The sequence below is a fragment of the Myotis lucifugus genome, unplaced genomic scaffold (genome assembly GCF_000147115.1).
Source record: "Myotis lucifugus unplaced genomic scaffold, Myoluc2.0 scaffold_1063, whole genome shotgun sequence".
NCBI classification, from domain to species: Eukaryota; Metazoa; Chordata; class Mammalia; order Chiroptera; family Vespertilionidae; genus Myotis; species Myotis lucifugus.
Genome location: NW_005872111.1, coordinates 24,186 through 45,079, shown reverse-complemented (window position 1 = coordinate 45,079; position 20,894 = coordinate 24,186). Strand labels below are relative to the sequence as shown.

At 51.1% G+C, this 20,894-nt stretch overlaps 2 pseudogenes; both read right to left on the bottom strand.

The window, feature by feature from the left end:
- Window positions 1–1,065: 1,065 nt before the first annotated feature.
- LOC111824259 lies at window positions 1,066–7,951 on the bottom strand (annotated as a pseudogene).
- A 5,404-nt stretch (window positions 7,952–13,355) lies between these two features.
- LOC102441191 lies at window positions 13,356–18,434 on the bottom strand (annotated as a pseudogene).
- Window positions 18,435–20,894: the final 2,460 nt, after the last annotated feature.

The following is a 20,894-nucleotide window of genomic DNA, read 5'->3' as shown; positions in this document are numbered from 1 at the left end:
AGTTCTGGTAAAGATGGTTGTGTAAATAAGCATGGTAATTGGAACCTCCCACAACCACATCAAATTACAACTAACCTACAGAACATCCATCATGCAGAACTGCCTGAAATGAAGTCCAACAGACGTTGTATAACTGAGTATATACAGAAGCCAAATAGAGACTGAAAGGGAGGAGGGGAGGAAAATCAGCTGGTCCTATACCCATGTAGGCTGGTTAAAAACTGGAGCAGGGGGGGTCTAGGTTGTGAAGGTCCTCCCTCAATTGTGAGGGGTCCAAGACCAACATCAGAACCTCCAATCCAGGGTTACAGTGCTGGGAAGAGAAGTTCCCATAACTTTTGGTTGTAAAAACTGTGATGATTGTGGTTGAGTGAGATAGAGTGTTTCTGGAGTCCCAGGTGTTCCTCTTAATGGGCCTGTGAACACATTTACTTGGATTCCCTTGCCCTGAAGCTCTCCAGGACCTACGTTGCAGCTTGAAAGGTATCAGGGACATACAGGGAGGACGTAATTATCATCAGACTAAAGCAGAGGAGGCAGTTTCCTCCCAGACAGAAGTGCTGGCAGATGTACAGGAATAGAAAGAATGAGGTGAGGATGACATTGGCTACACCTATGGGCCAGTGGGCAGCTATTTTTCAGAGAATCAGAGAGAACACGCAGTGTCAGGTGCATGAATATACACATGAAACGTGTGTCTTCTTAGTTTGTGTCAAGTGGAGGAAACAGATGAGAACTGACTTTATTGTACACCAGCTCTCCTTTACAAATAAAAAAAGGCCAATGGATATGGTAAAAGTACACAGAAGGGGTAAATTGTTAGTGAAGAATTTTATAAACACCCAAATCATTATATTAAAGGGCAAAGGGGAAAGGACCAGAGGGGAGAAATCTGTAAGGACGAGGAGACAGTGGTCGGGACGGAGAGGGCCACAGTCCAAGGACAGAAGGTCCAGACCTTGTCTTTGCACATGAGCGATGACTCCTCCACCTGCAAGGAGCCTCAGACAGGTCCCTCAGCATATGTCCCATGTTATCTTCCAGAACATTCTGGGCACATGAGATTCATTCCAAAGGCTGCCCCTCACTGAATGGAGCATTGTTCCCTCTGTGTTCACGTCCTGGCTGCATCCTGGATCTGTTTCTGGCTGTTTCGAGACCAAAATAGCAGCACCCCGAGCACCACCAAGACCAATCCAGCCACACCCAACCGGATGGAATTCTCCACGGTGTAGTCTTGGGCCTGGGAGGCTGGGAATTATGGGCAAAGAGGTCACAGAGGTCAGGGCAGGACAAACTCACCCAGGACCCTGGATGTCCACCAGGGCTCTCACTTCCCCTTGACAGGACAAGACCGTCTATGCTCAACCCCATAACTGAAGAGTGTCTCCTACTCACCACTCTTGGGGTCAGAGTTGTTCTGTGAAGGGCTGATGGTGTCGGCTGCTCCTGAGAACCAGAAAGGAGTGGGGCTGTGTGAGGCTTTGATGCCACTCAAGCCCAGCGTCCCCACTACTATCCCCTTCCTCATGACCTAACTGCTACCAGTCCCTCCACAACCCCTTTCTCTGCTGGAGAAGGGTCCTGGCTGCTTTCATGGATTCTTCTCTGAGTCACTTTGGAGCACAGACTGGCTTTGCCTGGAGAATTCAGGACTGGGGTGACATATGGTCTCTCATTGCAGAAAACAATGAGTTATTTCAATCTCTCTGCTCATTGTGTGATTCTGAACCATGGAAGCTACCTCATCTGGATGTAAGAGCTTATATTTAAGCAAAAGCTGAGGACCAGTTATTTATGGGTTGGTTTCAGATATACAGACATGCATTTATGTAGACCTTGAGCAATTCTCGAGCTAAGGGTGGGTTCATTTTTATGAATACAACTGGTAAATGCATCTGTGAAAAAAATACACAACACCTTTGAAGCATCTTTTGTAAGACAGTTCGAGTAGAGTTATCTTGTTTAAGTCCTTAATGTTTGAACCTTAAATGAATATGTGTAAGTAACTATTGCTTAAATGTTTTCATAGCAAAAGCAATAATAGAGAGGTGTGTGCAAAATATGTCAGAGGTTATAATGCTCAGCGAAGTAAGCTAGTGACAGAAACACAGATATCACGTGATTTTATATGTGGAATCTTATATGTGGAATCTAATGAACAAAATAAAGTGAAGAATAAAGAATTGAACTAGAGGCATGGAAACATGGAACAGACTAATGGATCTCAGAGGGACAGGGAGAGGGGTGGGAAGAGATTAACCAATGAATTTACATGCATCTACACATAACCCATGGACACAGAGAATAGCGTGGTGAGTGCCTAGGAAGAACAGGAAGGGAACCAGGTGGAGAAGGGTTAAGGAAGAAAAAAAATGGGTGTGGGGCATCTGTAATACTCTCAACAATACAGTTGTGTGTTTTTTTATATGTAGAGAGCAGCCATGAATTTCACATAGAGTCTGGGCAGGAATCCCCCAGTTCCTCATGAGCTGTCCATGGTTCCCCTGAGTCTCAGGTGACCACTGAGGGCCTGGAGGCCTCCAGGGGGCACAGGGCATGCAGAGTGGTGCCCACAGGTCGGGACACTTCTCACTACAGCAGTGTCCAGTGGAATCATGCTCTAGGGAAGGTCCCGTTCCCCCTCCTTGGACAGAGCGAATGTGTCATGGGAGACATCAGAGTGACACTGGAGGGTCAGGCTCTGTCCAGAGACCATGATGGGGCCCTGATGGGTCAGAGGGGAGGACTTCCCAGACTCACCAGGGGAGAACAGATGTGAATTACAGAGACTGCTTCTCCCATAACCCTCTTCTCCTAGCCTGGCCCACAGGTCTCACCCTCTTTCTCTCTGGATCTCTGGCCCAAAAGTCCTTGTGCTCCCCTCACCCTCTCACATGGGGCTCCACTCAAATTAATGACTCTAATAACACCCCAGTATTTGGTGTCTGAATCAGGGAAGGGACAATAATGGGACTCACCTGAGAACAGGAGTTCCAGGGGGTCACTGGGGTGTGACCACACCTGAGGATTTTTCTGGTAACAGCCATAGAATCTGAATGTCCCCCTGTGGCTGGGAATCACCAGGCCCACAGGGAAGAGGGCCTGTGGCCACCCATTGTGCTGTGTCTGTGAGTCCAGGGTCCAGGAGAGCCTGTGATCTCCTTCCTTACTCAGAATGAACCTGTCAAATCCCTGCCCCTCACCTGAGACCAGGAGCTCCAGGGGCTCACTGGAGAGTGACAGCAGGTAAGGGGAGGAGCTGAGTGAACTGGAGCACCTGTAGGTGCCTCCGTGGACTGAGGTCACAGGGCTCATGGAGAACTCTGCCTGATATGCTGAGCTTGGTGCTTTGATCTCAGAATCAGGGGGGCATCGGGGACCTTCTCCTTGGACAGAAGGAACGTGTCCCTCGGGCTCTGTGACTGACACAGCAGGGTCACGTTCTCTCCTGAGGCCAACCTGAAACCTGACTGAGGGAGAGTGGGGGCCACTCAGGCGGCCATCCTAAAGAGAGAAAGGGAGGGTGAGGGTTGCCTACCCACCTTGTTCTGCCCTGAGAGTCACCAGGCCTCTCTCTAAGGACCCTCCTCTGTCTCTCTCTGTTTCTCTGAGTCTCCCCATCTCCCCTCCCAACCCCTGTCTTTCTCTGTCCCTCCCCCTGGGGCCCTGCACCTTCATTCTGGCCTCACCACCTGAGACCCCCAGCGGGGCTTGTGCAGATCAGGGTGCCTGGCTGAATCCACTGGATCCTCACCTGCCACCAGGATATCCAGGACGTCACTGGGTGGGGTGGGGGCAACTACAAAGAAAAGGTTGTTCCTACTCTAGCATATGTACCGCCCCCACTCTCAGTCTCTCTGAGTATCCAGGGGGGGCAGTAGGCCTGAGAGAGCCCAGCCTGGGGCTGCAGGACAAGGCTCTAGGGGAGGTCCCATCCCCCCTCCTTGGACAGAGTGAATCTGTCATAGCCAACATCAGAGCGACACTGGAGGGTCAGGCTCTGTCAAGAAGCCACGATGGGGCCCTGCTGAGTAAGGAGGGAGGGCTTCCCAGACTCACCTGGGGAGACCGGATGTGAATTACAGGGCTGCTCCTCTCATAAACCCCTTCTCCTGGCCTGGACATCAGGTCTCACTGTCTTTCTCTGTGACTCTGGCCCAGGAGTCCTTGTGCTCCCCTCACCCTTTCATATGGGGCTGCACTCAAATTAATGACCCTAGGAACACCCCAGTATTTGTTGCCTGAATCAATGGAAGGGACCATAATGGGCCTTACCTGAGACCAGGAGCAACAGGTCATCACTGGGGTGTGAGCACACCTGGGGCCTATTCCTGTAGCAGCCATAGCATCTGAACGCCCGCCTGTTGCTGGGGGTCACGGGGCCCTCAGGGAACAGAGCCACGGACTGCCCCCTGGGCTGTGGCTGTGAGTCCAGAGTCCTGTAGAGCCTGTCATCTCCTTCCTTAGTCAGAATGAACCTGTCAAATCCCTGCCCTGAGCCACACTGGAGGGTCACGTTCCCTCCTGAGGCCACGACAGGGCTGGGCAGGGCTGAGAGGCTGGGTTGGCTGTAGGATCCTAGGAGAGGAGGAGGCAGTGTGTTAAAGGGCTCAGACCTCCCTCATGTCCCCCAGGGTTGGGCACCTGAGTAAGAGACACCCTGAGAGCAGACCCCCTTCCTGAGGGCTGAGCCTGAGGCTGGGACCCCTGAGTGTCCACTCACCTGTCACCACCAGCTCCAGGGGGTCACTGGGCTCTGACCAGACATCAGGGCTAAGATAGTAACAGCAATATATCCCAGCATCACGGTCTGTCATGTGTGGGATGGAGAATATCACCTTGTCCCCGGGCTTCAGTGGCTTCTTTCTTTTCCATGGTGCTGGGCGTCCCTCTTTATCCAGACGGTACTCCTCAGCCTCTGGGTTCCCCTGACAGGAGATGGTCAGGGGCCTCCCCTTGGAGATCACAGGGGCTGGCTCAGCCCAGAGGGTGGGTTTGGGGAAGGTCCCTGGAGAAAACAAGAGGCTGCATTACAAAGGCCTTCCCCACCTCATCCCACAGCTCAGCCCAAGTTACTCTTACTGTATTTCTTGCATCCTAGCCTCACCTCTCCTGGGGTCAGGACCCTCAATGACTGAAATTAGAAAGGACAGGGTCGGGGGACACTCATCTGAGACCAGGAGCTCCAGGGGCTCACTGGGGAGTGACAGCAGGTAAGGGGAGGGGCTGAGTGAACTGTAGCACCTGTAGGTGCCCCCGTGGACTGAGATCACAGGGCTCATGGAGAACTCTGCCTGGAACTGCCCAGCTCCGTGCATTGATCTATGACACAGGGGATATCGGCTGCCCCCTCCTTGGACAGAAGGAACGTGTCCCTCGGGCTCTGTGACTGACACAGCCGGGTCACGTTCTCTCCTGAGGCCACCCTGGGGCCTGGCTGCACCAAGAGGGAGGGTCTGTCAGGCAGGTGTCCTAGAGAGAGTGAGGGGGGGTGAGGTATGCCTGCCCACCTTGTACTTTAAATATATACATACTAGAGCAGCCATGGGCAAACTACAGCCCGCGGGCCGGATCTGGCCTGTTTGAAATGAATAAAACTGAAAAAAAAAAGACCGTACCCTTTTATGTAATGATGTTTACTTTGAATTTATATTAATTCACACAAACACTCCATTCATGCTTTGGTTCCGGCCCTCCAGTCCAGTTTAAGAACCCATTGTGGCCCTCAAGTCAAAAAGTTTGCCCACTCCTGTACTAGAGGCCCAGTGTGTGAAATCACACGAGACCCCAAACCCGCCAGCGGAACCCCAGACCCGCTGCCCCGCAAGACCCATCAATGCACCTCCAGGGCATTATGGCCACTGACCTTTTATAATATAGATCGGTTTCAGAGAGGAAAGGAGAGAGACAGAGTGATAGAAACATCAATGATGAGAAAGAAGATATGATCATCTTCCTCATGCATGTCCCCTACCTGGGGATTGAGCTGGCAACCTGGGTATGCAACCTCAACTGGAATTGAACTGCAACCTTCTGGTTTATAGGTTGAAGTTCAACCTCTGAGCCATAAGGGTGGGCTGCCTACCTTGTTCTGACCTGAGAGTCACCAGGCCTCTCTCTGAGGACCCTCCTCTCTGTCTGTCTCCGTTTCTCTGAGTCTCCCAACTCCCCTCCCACCCCCTGTCTCTCTCTGTCTCTCTCCCTCCCTGGGGCCTGCACTGTCATTCTGGCCTCACCACCCGAGACCCCCAGCAGGTACTGTGCAAAGTCTGGGTCCCTGAGTGAACCCACAGGCTCCTCACCTGCCACCAGGATGTCTAGAGGGGTAACTGGGCCAAACACTCAAAGAAAAGGTTGTTCCTACTCTAGCATATGTACCCGCACCCCTGTCAGCCTCTCTGAGTGTTAAGAGGAAGTAGGCATGAGAGAGCCCAGCCTGGAGCTGCAGGACAAGGCTCTGGGGGACATTCCATCCTCACTCTTTGGACAGAGCAAATCTGTCATAGCAGACATCAGAGCGACACTGGAGGGTCAGGCTCTGTCCAGAGGCCACGATGGGGCCCTGCTGGCTCAGGAGGGAGGGCTTCCCAGACTCACCTGGGGAGACCAGATGAGAATTACTGGGGCAACTCCTCCCACAAATCCCTGCTCCTGGCCTAGCCTCCGGGTCTCACTGTCTCTCTCTCTGTGTCTCTGGCCCAGGAGCCCTTGTGATGCCCTGACCTCACCCTCTCACATGGGGCACTACTCAAAGTAATGACCCTAATAACACCCCAGTTTGGTGCCTGAATCAATGGAAGGGATAATAATGTGACTCACCTGAGACCAGGAGTTCCAGGGGATCACTGGGTTGTGAGCACACGTGGGGCTTGTCCCTGTAACAGCCATAGCATCTGAATGTCCACCTGTGGCTGGAGTTCACTGGGCCCACAGGGAACAGGGCCTGGAACTGCCCACTGAGGTGTGTCTGTGAGACCAGGGTCCAGGAGAGCCTGTGATCTCCTTCCTTAGTCAGAATAAACCTGTCAAATCCCTGCCATGAGCCACACTGGAGGGTCACGTTCCCTCCTGAGGTCACCACAGGGCTGGGCAGGGCTGAGAGGCTGGGTTTGCTGTAGGTTCCTAGGAAAGGAGGAGGCAGCGTGTTACATGGGCTCACACCTCCCTAATGTCCCTCAGGGCTGGGCTGTGAGAGGGGGACACCCTGAGAGCAGACCCCCTTCCTGAGGGCAGAGCCTGTGGCTGAGTCCCCTGAGTGTCCTCTCACCTGACATCACCACCAGCTCCAGGGGGTCACTGCGCTCTGACCAGCCAGCAGGGCTGTAATAGTAACAGCGATATACCCCAGCACCACCCTCTGTCAGGTTTGTGATGCTGAACATGCCCTTGTCCATCGGATCTAGTGGTTTCGCTCTGCACCAGGGCGATGTGCTTCCCTCTTTCTCAAAACAGAACTGCTGGGTCTCCAAAGTCCCCTGACACCAGATGGTCACGGGGCTCCCCCAGGACATCACGGAGGCTGGCTCAGCCCAGAGGGTGGGTTTGAGGAGGGTCCCTGGAAGGAAATCAGAGGCTGCATTACCAAGACGTTCCTCACCTTCATTTCCTAGCTTAGTGCTAGAACCTCCCCTCTTATCACCTCAACCAGCACCTCTGTGCTCCCTCCTGAGCCCCAGGGGTGAAGGAAGAGGAGGGACATGGAGCCTGGGGAGGACTCACCTGCCTGCATGTGGATCCTCTGGCCCAGACTCAGCCCTGGAAGAGAGTGTCGGTGAGAGATTTGCACCTGGATGTCTGAGCTGATTCCCCTCCCATCAGGGCCCCGTCCACTCGAGCTGCCAGAGCCTGAGGTTCCCCACGAACAAGAGGATGCAACTGCCCCTCCTTCTCCCCCTCCCCGTGTCCACAACTGACCGAGGCAGAGAAGTACAGAGAGGATGGACATCATTGCGTCTGCTCTGAGGGCTCCTGCTCTGCAGATGGAGGAAGCCTGAGCCTGCAGAAAAGAGTGTCACAGGATGTGACGTGTTAAAGGCTGTTGCAACCCTTTGGGGTTACCACGCCCCCAGCAAGGTAAGCCCCGCCCTGAGCCTGGCTCCTCATCTCCCCAGAATGAGGGCTCACAGGGAGTCCAGGTTTCAGGAGGCTGGTCAGCAGTGTCTGAGCCTCAGGGTCTCTTCTGTCTGCTGGTCTGACTCCTACTCAGATATGGCGGGACCCAGGTTCTGGTCCTGACTCAGCCCCTGAGAGTCTGTCTCTGAACAGCCCAATGGGACACCCGACCACGGCTCTTGAGGGAGCTCATTTATGAAAGACTCTGCTGAGCAGATTCCCAGAGGCCTCAGCATTTCCTCGACTTTCCCTGGTTCAAGGGTCCTGGTGGGTTCCCATCCCTGCCGACCCTTTGTGTTTCCTGCCTTTTTCATGTTCATTATTCAGTGTAAGTATTGGTACCACCCTGTGGTTTGATGTACATTTGTTTCTTCAGTGAGTTATAAAGCTCAGCACCTTTTATTTAAGCATTTTTTGTTACTGCTCACCTGAGGATATTACATCCAATGATTTTTAGAGAGGATGGAAGGGAGAGAGGGAAGGAGAGAGAGAGAGAGAAAAACATCAATGTGAGAGAGATACATCAATTGCTTGCATCCCTACGAGGGTTGAGGAGCAAACCTGCAACCAAGACGCATGCCCTTGACCTGGAAGCAAACCTGTGACCCTTTGGTGGTCAGGCTGATGCTCTAACCACTGAGAAATACCAGCCAAGGCAGCTCGTCACGTTTACATAATGTCAATGCACATATGCATGTCAATATCAGTTGCTTGTTAAGTGTTTGCTTGCTTTTCTATTGCTCTCTGCTGCCACATAACAACTTGTACATATTTCCTAATGATCTGAATGCTAGTCCGTGGTCTCATTTTGGCATCTCAAATATCTACCGTCTTCACTGTCTCGCTGGTGTCTACAAGGAACAGAAGTTCTTCATCTTAGTGGATTCCACTGTTTCCAAGTCCCCCCTAAGTTTGTGTTGTTGTGTCCACACTGAGGAAAAAATTGTCTCCCACAAGCTAGTAAGATGGTTCCCCCCTTTTCTTTTTGCAAAAGAAAAGGTAGTTGGTTTATTTTTCATGTTTTGATCCATCACCCATCTGACATTGATTATTGTAAATGGTGGAGGCAGGTAAGACGTTCACCATGTCCCACAGACTCACTGACTGACACAGCACCACGTGATGGAAAGGCCATGACCTCCCCCCAGCCTGGCAAAGGTCTGTCACAATCCAGGTGACTCCACGTGGGGGGTCTGACCTGGAATCTTCCTTCTGCTCCTTTGGACGAGGCGTCTCTGCTTTTCAATTTCTCTAAACACCAACATCTCCATCTGCATTGAATGGCTGGTTTCGTTTCCTCCATATCTCAGGCAAGAAAAATTCTCACCATCTTTGTGGAGGAGGCTTTTGTTTTGCTGAGAAGTCAAGGGAGGAAGTAGCCTGCTCAAGTGTCCTTCAACCACTCAGATGGTAGCTCCACACTGATATTTAATGTGTCTGTGTGTGTTAGGCCTTGGAACAGGAATCCCATGAATGTTGTTTTGTCTGAATCCTGATGAGTCTCCACAGTTTGAAGAGGAGAGAGACACCCGACCTCAAAGGTGCTCTGAAGCGTCAGAAATGACTCAATGATTTACCCCCAGGACATGGAGAGATCCCGCTGCTCCCAGAGACAGAAAGTCAGGTGGAACCTGTGTGAGACATAGAACCTACGTCCCAGGGCCAGGAGGAGGTGCTGAACTGCCCTGTGGGAGCAGATGCATCTTGTACAGCCTTCAGGCTCCTCCCTCCCCCACCCCTGGGCTCTCTGTCCTGAGGGCCCCTTGGTGCCCCCAGTCAACAAGGCAGGGAGGGAGGTCACCTTCACACACCCCAAGGCAGTGGTCACATCCACCTCCTTCCTGAGCTCTGAGCTCCACACCCTCACTCCCTTCTCCAGTTCACCCTCCACATCTGCCCTTGCAACTCCTTTTCAGAAGCTGTTTATGCGTAAAACCTTCCATGGTCCTCACTGTCTTCAGGGTGAATCCACACTCTTCCTTCTGAACTCAAGGCTGATCATGATCATCCAGATGTGACCCTCCCACCTCAGCTCTCACCTCTGCTTCCCTCAGACAGATGGGTATAGCTGCCTAATAACACACACACACTCACAGACACACACACTATTACACATACATTCTCACACACATATATACTCACACTCATATACCTGGATACTTACACACACATAAGCATACATATTTAACCACTCTTAGATACATACACTCACACATACACAGTCACATTCATATATGTTCACACAGGCTCACACACACTCATGTCTACATACTGTTACACACATATTCACTCATACACACATATCCACTCTCATTACTAGTCACACAACTCTTACAGGGATAAGTGATCACAAATATACATACTCAGACACTCACACACATATACATTCACACACATGTACACAGTCACACTAAAACACCAGAACACATATACACTCAAACACTACACACTCACACATACACACCTACTGACACATATGTAGGCCCATTCAAACACACACAATACATACACTCACATCCAAAACACACAAATCCATCTTCACACACACACACACACACACACACACACCTCTCAAACATTCACATATATATATTCATACAGCCCACACATATATAGACTCACCCACACTCACACACACATACACATTTATGCAAACACTTATGCTCTCACACATATGCTCACACACATAAACACACACAAACGCACATGGTTTTTCCTTTTTTCATTTCATAGGTTTGATGTGTAGTATTTACATTATGATTTAATCTAAAAAATTCACTTCTGTTTTGGTTCACACATTGATTATTGCCAAGTCTGTTGATTTATTTCCAAAATGTAAGGAATACATTTTGGAAATAAATGTATTCTTTTTTGGTCTAGGAGGTTAGGAGAGAAGGGAGCTCTGTTCAGATGGGCTCAAGGGGCCCCCTGAGGGGCCACGATGTGGTCCTAACCCAGGTTGTGTGTTGGGGGAGGGGAGGAGGTTCACGGGATGAGTTAGGTTGGAGGAAGCCTTGGCCTCACTCGGGCTGGAGAGTGTAGCTCAGCCTGATTGTCAGCAGCACGAACTACTGGGTGGAGATCCCTGGATGTGGCTGGAGTCAAGGGGGACCTCTGATCAGGCTTTGTGCAGGGGATGTTCGGTGACAGGGACGTTTGTGAGAACGAAACATCTGAGCTGAGAATGAGGGTCTGGAGGAGGCCAGAAGGAGGCTGATAGGGTCACACCAATGAGCTGTCCTGGGTCTTCACCTGAGCTTGTCTGTGGGGAGAACTGGGTCACAAGAAGAAGAAACGGGAGCCAGAACGCTGGGATTGGTTCAGTGTGTGAGAGAGAAAGGGGAGAATGGAGGGCTCGTCCTCTCTCCTCCTTGGCTGCCTTCAGGAGCCAATGGGGCTGTATCCAGTTTGCTGACCCCAAGAGGAGCAGGAGGCCTGGGGGATGTTACAAAACTGTCAGCTCACCCACAGAGGCAACCAGCACTGCTCTCCAGGCCTGGGTGTGTGCTGCTGCTTCTTCCTATCACTTCCTCTCTCTGACTTCCTTGTCTCTGTGAGCAGAGCCCCTGCTCTCCATCCCTCTCCATCAAACCTTCAGAGACCTTTTTGCCTCCTCACCGCCTCTTGTCCCCCAGACTGTACCTCTTTGTCTAATGCTGTTTATTCCATCTCCATGCTTTGGGTAGAAGAGCGTGTTGGAGACAATACCCAGGTTGTACTCTAAGAACTGGAAACACGTTTATTGACCCTCTATTTTGAGCCAGTCTCTTCCCCTCTTCCTCTTTGCCTGTTGGGCAAAATTGTGAAACCTCACCTCTGAGGGTTGTTATGAGGATCAGCAGTGCCTGAGACATGAAGAGCACCAATCGGTTGTTAATTTCTTTCTTTTTTAAAGAAGTATATTTTTATTGATTTCAGAAAGGAAGGGAGCAGGAGAGAGAGGTAGAAGCATCAATGATAAGAGAGAATCATTGATCGGGCGCCTCCTGCAAACCCCACACTGAGGATGGGACCCACAACCCAGGCATGTGCTCTGCCCAGGAATAGAACCGTGACTTCCTGGTTTAGAGGTCCACACTCAACCACTGAGCCACACCGGCCAGAAATCTGCTGTCATTTTCAGACCTGATGAAGCCGTGTGTATGGCAGGCATGTGGTGGGAAGGGATATTTGGAGGCCACATGTGTGTCCCCCAAGCCTACAAGGTGAATCAGAAGCTGTAGTGCATCCTTGGTTGAATGGCAGTTGAGCGCAGATACAAGTATTCGGGGATGGTGGGTCTCATTTTGGAACGTAGAGTCAGCCCAATCAGGAGTGAAGGTGGAAATTTAATGAGAGGGTTGGTCCTAAGCACGAAAGCACTTAGGGCACCTCTGACCTGGCGGGAGTCCTGCTCCCATAAAACTCCACGGACACAAGTGGGGCAACCTCCAAGGTATAAGGCAGCTGTAGGGAACCACGCGTGTTTCACTTGCATTTCTTTTTATTGAAGCAACAGTCACATAACATACAATTGGGCCTTTTGAAATATGAATTTCACTAGAATGTAGTAAATACACAATGTCTCAATGACAGTGTCTATCTTGTTTCAAGAAAGTTTTAAACTCCCCCCCCCAAAACAAACAAACAAACAAACAAACAAAACAACAGCAACAACAACAAACAGTCCATCTCCCATCTGTCCTCCTGGTCAGCCGCAGAGAAACCAATCTGATGTCTGTTTCTATGGGTTTCCTTCTCCTGGACATTTCGCATAAAGGGAATCACACAAAACCTGATTCCATTTTCTGTCCTGTTTCTGTCCCTGAGCTGCATTATTATGACATTTTCACTATGGACCAGGTACCTGTCCTTTGTTCTTTATGGTTTAAAAATAATCCCAGGGTTGTGAAGGCACCTCATTTTGTTGGAATAGATGTGATCCAGCCTGAAGGTATATAGATTTGAATCCAAACCAGCCATGTGATCCGGACCCTCACATCACAGAGTGAGAACAGAAGGGCAGTGGAAGAGTCAGCAAGGACAGGGAGGGACAGCACACAGGTGGATGGAGGAGGCATCCTCTACAGGGAAGGGCTCCTATTCTCCTACGCCCAAACCTCACCTACCGTGTCTACTTCCCTGGACATTTTCAACAGAGATTCCCCAACTATGGTCCCCACTTTCCTTCAGCACCTCCTGGGATCCTCAGATGGGCTCCAAGGCTCGCCCATCTGAACGGTGCGTTGTTCCCTCTGTGTTCACAGGCTGGCTGCATCGAGGGTCCTTATGGGGTTGTTTCGAGCCTCAAATAGCAGAACCCCGAGCACCACCAGGATCAAGCCAGCCACGCCCATCCGGATGAGATTCTCCACTGTGTAGTCTTGGGGATGGAAAAATAAGAATTGTGGGTCAGGAAGTCTTACAGGTCAAGGTAGACTGAAATCTCTAGGATTTTGATGTTCAACCTGGGCTCCCACCTCCCCTTGACATCAGTGTCCCTCTGATGTCTGAACTCTGCACCTGCTCTGACTCACCTTGATCAGAGTTAGCTGTGCCCAACTCTGTGCTCAGTTCTGGAAATGGGCAGAACTGAGGATGAGTAAGAACCGGTCTCAGTTCAGAAATAACTAAGAGCTGTGTGCTCTGTGTTCAGCCTGAGACTCAAGAGCCCCTGAGCTTATTCCCCTACAGCTGAGAGATCCCACCTTCTCAATAGCTAGGGACCCAGGGTCTATGGATGAGGGGTTGGTGTCAGGGGCTCCTGAATCTCAGGAGCATGAAGGGGTGAAAGTCTGGTCTGGGTTTCCTTCACCCCACCCTGCCCGGACACCTCCTCTCATGGGTCTGCTATGTCCATTGTCACTTGAAGTTGTTCATCTGTTGATTCTTCTATTAACTCACTTTATTTTACAATAACAAATACCTACAGTGGTAGATATATTTTCCAGATGAAAAATATGTGTATGGGGAAGCTAATCATGTGATATTTTTTTAAACTCAAACGACAACTAAGGTCAAAACCAAGGAAGTCCACAGTTCTGGTTCAAATTTAAGTCTCAGAGAAAATCCATCTAATTTCAATATTTATTGAGCACCAAAAGTAGTAAATTAGGTCAATCTCTTACCCCATTTTTATATAAATCCCATGATGTAAACAGAAATTATGGATTGTTCCTCATTACAGTGATCCATGCAATAACTCTAAACGTCAGCTCCACAATTCAGAAATGCACATGGATGATCAGCGTCACTCAGTTGGGTTAATATCCAAGTAGGTGACACCAAGAAGCCTTTGTAATGTGTGTCATGTGGTTAAAAGTCAGAGAAAGGATAATTGTGAGGAGATGTGTGTCTATCAGGAAAAGAGAGCATTCCTAGTAAACCCTAATGAAACAGAAGAACGGATTGGAACAAAGAGGATAATAGTGCTTTCAATATAAAATGTAGAATTCTTAATGGGTTTGCCATGACATAAGGTTGGGTGTGAATTAAGCTGTTTTCCAAAAGGAAACGCTGGAACATTTTAATCCCTCATTTCATTGTATTAGGTGTGGAGTGAGAAAAGTAGGAATGCAATTGGGAATAAAGAAGTGACATTTCCTTGGCCTGGTGGGGATTATAATTTTATCAGCATGTTGGAGGGATCCACTGAAAAACAGTCCACAGGGAGAGAGTCTTTAGGAGGTTAACAGGTCATAAGATAAATATGCCCAAACCAAGAGCTTTCCTATGTGCTCTTACTACCATTTAGAAAATCTACAGGAATCACACCGCTTACTCACAAATTACAATGTTAGGTGTGCAATTCTCTAAGGGGGCTGTACATTTACCGACTTTTACAAATAGCTGTCACATGCTTCGAAGGTTCATGCATAAACCTCATTTGAAAATGTGTGTGATAAGAAATTGTTCTCCATAACAAAAGTCTGCTATTAATCTACTCCCATTGAAAAGAGGAATAGAATGTTTATATTTCAATCTGGACCCAATATATTGAAAGTTAAATTGTGAGCTTATAGACTGAAGAATTGCCTGAAATTCTGAGCAGAGGTGAATGCACAGAGTCTGGGCAGGGGGCCCCAGGTCCCCTTGTGCCTTGCATGGTCCCCCTTGTGTCTCAGGTGAGCACGGAGGGCCTGGAGGCCTCCAGGGAGCACAGGGCCTTACAGAGTGGTGCCCACAGGTGGGAACACTTCTCACTACAGCAGGGTGTCCAGTGGGGACGGCATTGTCACACACAGCAGGTCCCACCTTGACCAGAGCAGCCACCTGTCCTGCTCTGAGAGGCTCAGGGCCCCCACCTGTTCCATCCAAGGGGCTCTGGAAATGGGCAGCCAAGGGAGTGTCCCCTGTCCTCTCTCCACCTCTCCCGGCCTCTCCTCCCCATCAGCCCAGCCATCTTCCCTGTGCTGCAAGCCAGGCCTGGGCACCAATGGCTGCCCCCTCTCCATTATCCAGTACACACTCTACAACTTGATTAGGGACCCGGGTGCCAGGCGGACTATGCAGGGCTGCTGGCTTCTAGTGGAAAACCCCACAGATTCTGGGTGGAACCAGGAGGAGCTGAGATGCTCAGTAGGAGTTTCCCAATCTTTGGTGTCTCCATAACATGGTGGCTCCTCTTGCTGAGCTGAGCCCCCAGGCCTGGTGGATAATCAGTGTACCTGCCCCCTGACTCCCTCAGCTTTTCAATCCCTACAAGGTCACAGTGACTGGGAGCAGCAGGATAGGCCCAGCTCTAGGGCAAGCCAGGTGTCAGGTGCCCCACGAAGTCAGAAATGAAAGCGCCCCTGCAGGTCATGTCAGGCAGCCCCTTGTTCAGATTGAAAGAGTTCTCAGAGTTCACCTCCCAGGAGAGCTGAGTCCACACTCATTCTGCCCCATTTCCCGGGATCCTGCATGTGGATGTCCCCCTGGGAGCAGCGATGCTCTGGACTGAGGTGGAGACACCAGAAGTCAGGGGCAGGGCCTCTGTCTGGTTACTTTAGTCAAATCTCACTTCCTCTTAGCATCACCTGGAGTAGTGTCGCCTCCCTCCTCCTTCAGGCCAGGCTCTCCCAGGGGAGGGAGGTGACCCTCCTGTGAAGAACCACCCAGTGCTCCCACTACTTCCATCCCATCTCAGACGTTGCTGGGGACAGAGACGGAAACGACCTTGGAGCCCAGAGAGGACAGAAACAGGGCTGCTCACCTGGGACCAGGAGCTCCAGGGGCTCACTGGGGAGTGACAGTAGGAAGGGGGCGGAGCTGTTTGAGCTGTAGCACCTGTAGGTGCCCCTGTGGGCCGAGGTCACAGGACTCATGGAGAACTCTGCCTGGTACTGCCCAGCTTGGTGCTCTGATCTCAGACGCAGGGGGGGACCGGCTGCCCCCTCCTTGGACAGAAGGAACGTGTCCCTTGGGCTCTGTGACTGACACAGCAGGGTCACGTTCTCTCCTGAGGCCACTCTGGGGCCTGGCTGCACCGAGAGGGAGGGTCTGTCAGGCAGTTGTCCTAGAGAGAGGGAGGGAGGGTGAGGGCTGCCTGCCCACCTTGTTCTGACCTGGGAGTCACCAGGCCTCTCTCTGAGGACCCTCCTCTCTGTCTGTCTCTGTTTCTCTGAGTCCCTCCCTTTCTCCTCCCACCCCCTGCCTTTCTCTGTCTCTCTTCCTCCCTAGGGCCTGCACTGTCATTCTGGCCTCACCACCTGAGACCCCAGCAGGGCCTGTGCAGAGTCTGGTCCTTGACTGACCCACTGGCTCCTCACCTTCCAACAGGATGTCCAGGGGGTCATTGGAGGCCGACCACTCAGAGGAGAGGTTGTATCCACCCTAGCATATGTACCAACTCCTGTGGGAGCTGCTCACAGTGTCCAGGGGGAAGTGGGCCTGAAAGAGCCCAGCCTGGGGCTGCAGGACAAGGCTCTGGGGGAGGTCCCGTCCCCCCTCCTTGTGCAGAGCGAATCTGTCATAGCCGACATCAGAGCGACACTGGAGGGTCAGACTCTGTCCAGAGGCCACGATGGGCCCCTGATGGCTCAGGAGGAAGGGCTTCCCATACACACCTGGGGGACCAGATGTGAATTACAGGGATTGCTCCTCCCATAAACTCTTTCTCTTGGTTTGGCTCCCAGGCCTCACTGTCTCTCTCTGTGTCTTTAACCCAGTAGCACCTGTATACCCCTCACACTCTCACATGGGGCTCCTGTGACGACAAAGAGGCCAAAAATGTATCTGGTCCCTCAACCCATGGATGAGACAATAATGTGACTCACCTGAGATCAGGAGCTGCAGGTGCTCACTGGGGTGTGACCACACCTGGGAGCTGTTCCTGTAAGAACCATAGCATCTGAACCTCCACCTGTGGCTGGGGGTCACGGGGCCCACATGGAGCAGGGCCTGGGACTGCCCACTGGCCTGTGGCTGTGAGTCCAGGGTCCAGGAGAGCCTGTGATCTCCTTCCTTAGTCAGAATGAACCTGTCAAATTTCTGCCCTGAGCCACACCTGAGGGTCACGTTCCCTCCTGAGGTCACGACAGGGCTGGGCAGGGCTGAGAGGCTGGGTTTGCTGTAGGATCCTAGGGGAGGAGGAGGCAGCATGTTAAATGGGCTCACACTACCCTCATGTGCCCCAGGGCTGGGTTGTGAGAGGGAGACACCCTGAGAGCAGACCCCCTTTTTGAGGGCTGAGCCTGAGGCTGGGACCCCTGAGGGTCCTCTCTCCTGTCACCACCACCAGCTCCAGGGGGTCACTGAGCTCTGACCAGCCAGTAAGACTGAGATACCAGCATCACGCTCTGTCATGTGTGTGATGGAGAACTTGGCCTTGTCCCCGGGCTTCAGTGGCTTCCCTCTTTTCCATGGTGCTGGGCTTCCCTTTTTATCCAGACGGTACTCCTCAGCCCCTGGGGACCCCTGACACCAGAAGGTCACGTGGCTCCCCCAGGACATGACCTGGCCTGGCTCAGCCCAGAGAGTGGGTTTGGGGAGGGGCCCTAGAAGGAAGCTAGTATCAGGGTCACAAGACATTCTCACCATCAGTCCCCAGCTTTCAGTCCCAGATGCCCCCCATCTGTCAGGCCAGAACTGCTCTCCTCCATCCCCAGCTCTTCATGGGGTGGCCCTTGTCCCCAGTGAAGAGTGGGACCTGGGACACCTGGGGAGACTCACCTGCCTGCACTGGGGTCCTGAGGCCCACACTCAGCCCTGGAAGAGAGTCCCTGTGAGAGATTCGCCCTGGACCCTGAGCAGCTCCCTCCTCCCCATGAGGCTCCTGAGTCCTGGGTCCTGACAGACCAGGGCTCCCCTCCCCCTCCCATCTCACCGAGGCAGAGCACAGCCACAAGGGTGGAGGTCATGGTGTCTCCTCTCTCTCATGAAGGTGTGCAGATGGAGATGATGATGCCCTCTGGACAGACATAGAGGGTGTGGGCACAGGGAGGATGGCCCTCCCTCTCTCATGGTTGTCATGTGAGCAGCCCAGAGGTGAGGGCACAGCCTCTCTCTAGCAGCCTGGCTCTCATTTCCATGGTGAAGCAGGAAATAGACCCGGAGCCTCCCTCCTGAGACGCCCCTTGCAGGTGAGGTGACCCAGGGCATATCCTTCCCTGTCAGAGCCTCCCCCACGGGGTCCCCTCCCTCCTCAGCCCGTCCATCAGCACCTCCCTGTGGTCCTCACCATGGACAGTGCCACCCGGGCCCTGCAGAGGCTTCAGGAAGACGTGGGTCCCTGTGGTCCGCCGAGCTCAGATCAGCAGGGACAAGTTCACCTTTTAACTGTGCAGCTCAGGGTGATGTCACTGTGATAGTGAGCACTGGGGGGAAACACAAAACAAATAAGGGAAGGAAACAGGTCCCTTCTATGGCCCCAGACTGTAGCTCTCTCTCTATCACACCCCCTACATGGACTTCTCCTTTTCCTTGCAACGGCATCCACCCATTTCCTGGAAATAAGATATGTCTCATTCCTGCCTCCACAGTGATCCTTGCTCCTTAAGCAGAGCTGTCCCCTCATCCTGTCCTCCTCTCTTCAGCTTTTGGGGTCAATAAGGGGTCCAGTGCTCTGATGTTGGGGACAAGCTCATATTTAAATATTTCACTATCATTCATTGTCTGTGTGACCTTGAGGAGTAGCAGCCAATCTCTGCGCTTCGGATTCCTGGTGTGAATCACGTAGGCATGAAGCCAAATTCTCAGATTGTTGTGGGATTGGTGGTGTCTGGGATGTGGGCGAGATCTGCCCTTGATAACTTGCAGACCTGATTAAGATGTGTGGGATGAGACATAGGAGGATCAATGTGTCTCACTTCACAGTCAAAATGAGGGATGGGTGTGTCCATTCAAGAGCCCTCATCTGTCCCTACTACTGAGAAATAATATTTCTAAACCATTATAAACTCTTGAACAATAATAGATACAGAGGCAGAGTTGCCTCAAACAGACTGTTAAACTACAGCAGGAAGGCCGGGGAGGGCGGGGGGGCTGGAGGGGGGGGGTAAGAGATCAACCAAAGGACTTGTATGCATGCATATAAGCATAACCAATGGACATAAGATACTGGGGGGTAGGGGAAGCCAGGGGATTGTCAAGGGCGGGAAAAAAAAAGGAGACATATGTAATACTCTTTGTAATAATTTAAGCAATAAAAAAATTTAAAAAAAAAATAATATTTCTAAAAGATGCAGCCACACTCAATGCAGCGTAAGTGAAATGAGAGTTCCCCAAACAGAGAGGGAACCACAACAAATAAAAGAGATCAAAGCGAGTGGCCACTGGTGACCACAAGTGGTCATCTGTGAGGAGTTCTCCACCTCTGTGTGGACAGGAGAGGGACCCCAGGGTCGTCATAGGCAGGGAGGGGATCAGGCACAAGGTGATAGGTGGGTTGCCCCATTTCTCATGCTTGAGGATGAGCAATGAGGCATCTCTATGCACTGACCCAGCCCAGGATCAGCACTGAGCCGTGTGTGTGTGTGTGTGTGTGTGTGTGTGTGTAACAAATTCAATCCAGCCTAGTCCAACAGGAGTGTCCGTCCAGGTGTGAGTGTGAGGCTCACATTGGAGCCATCCCTGCTGGGCACATCACAGTCAAAAGCTGAGTTTGGGAGAGTGGATGCTACAACTCTCCATCCCCTTCAGATTCCAACATCAGGTGAACCATGGGAGTAACTCTGTGGAGAATCAGGTGTGACCGTCTACAAGGAATAGATGTCAACAAGTACTCTAACTATGAAAAATAATGCTAAGGAAGGCTGCCTACAGAGTCTTTAATGCAAGTAATCATATATGAGACAACAGAACACTAGGAATATAAGAAACGCATTTTAATCAAAGACTGATGAAATGTCAGAAACAATGAAGGCGAAAATTGAATTATTGGAACAACCCCAGGGCTTATATGATAAAAGTGTGGAGAATTTTGGAAAGGCATTACTTAAACAACATAGTGGTAAAAAGGAATAAAAATAAAAACATGATTTGATTTAACACTCTCAAGTATTTTTTTTCACCCAGGAGAAGATACAGCTGAAGATACAATAATGAAACTGGAAGACAGCATTGAGGAAATTTTGTAGAATACCAGACAGAGTGAGTGAAATTGAAAACTTTACATGCATGAGAATAGAGTTCTGGTCAAGATGGTTGTGTAAGCATGGTCATTGGAACCTCCCACAACCACATCAAATTACAACTAAACTACAGAACATCCATCATGCAGAACTGCCTGAAATCTAGCCCAACAGAAGTTTTATAACCGAGTATATACAGAAGCCACATAGAGAGTGATAGAGACGGGGGGAGGAAAATGGGGTGGTCCC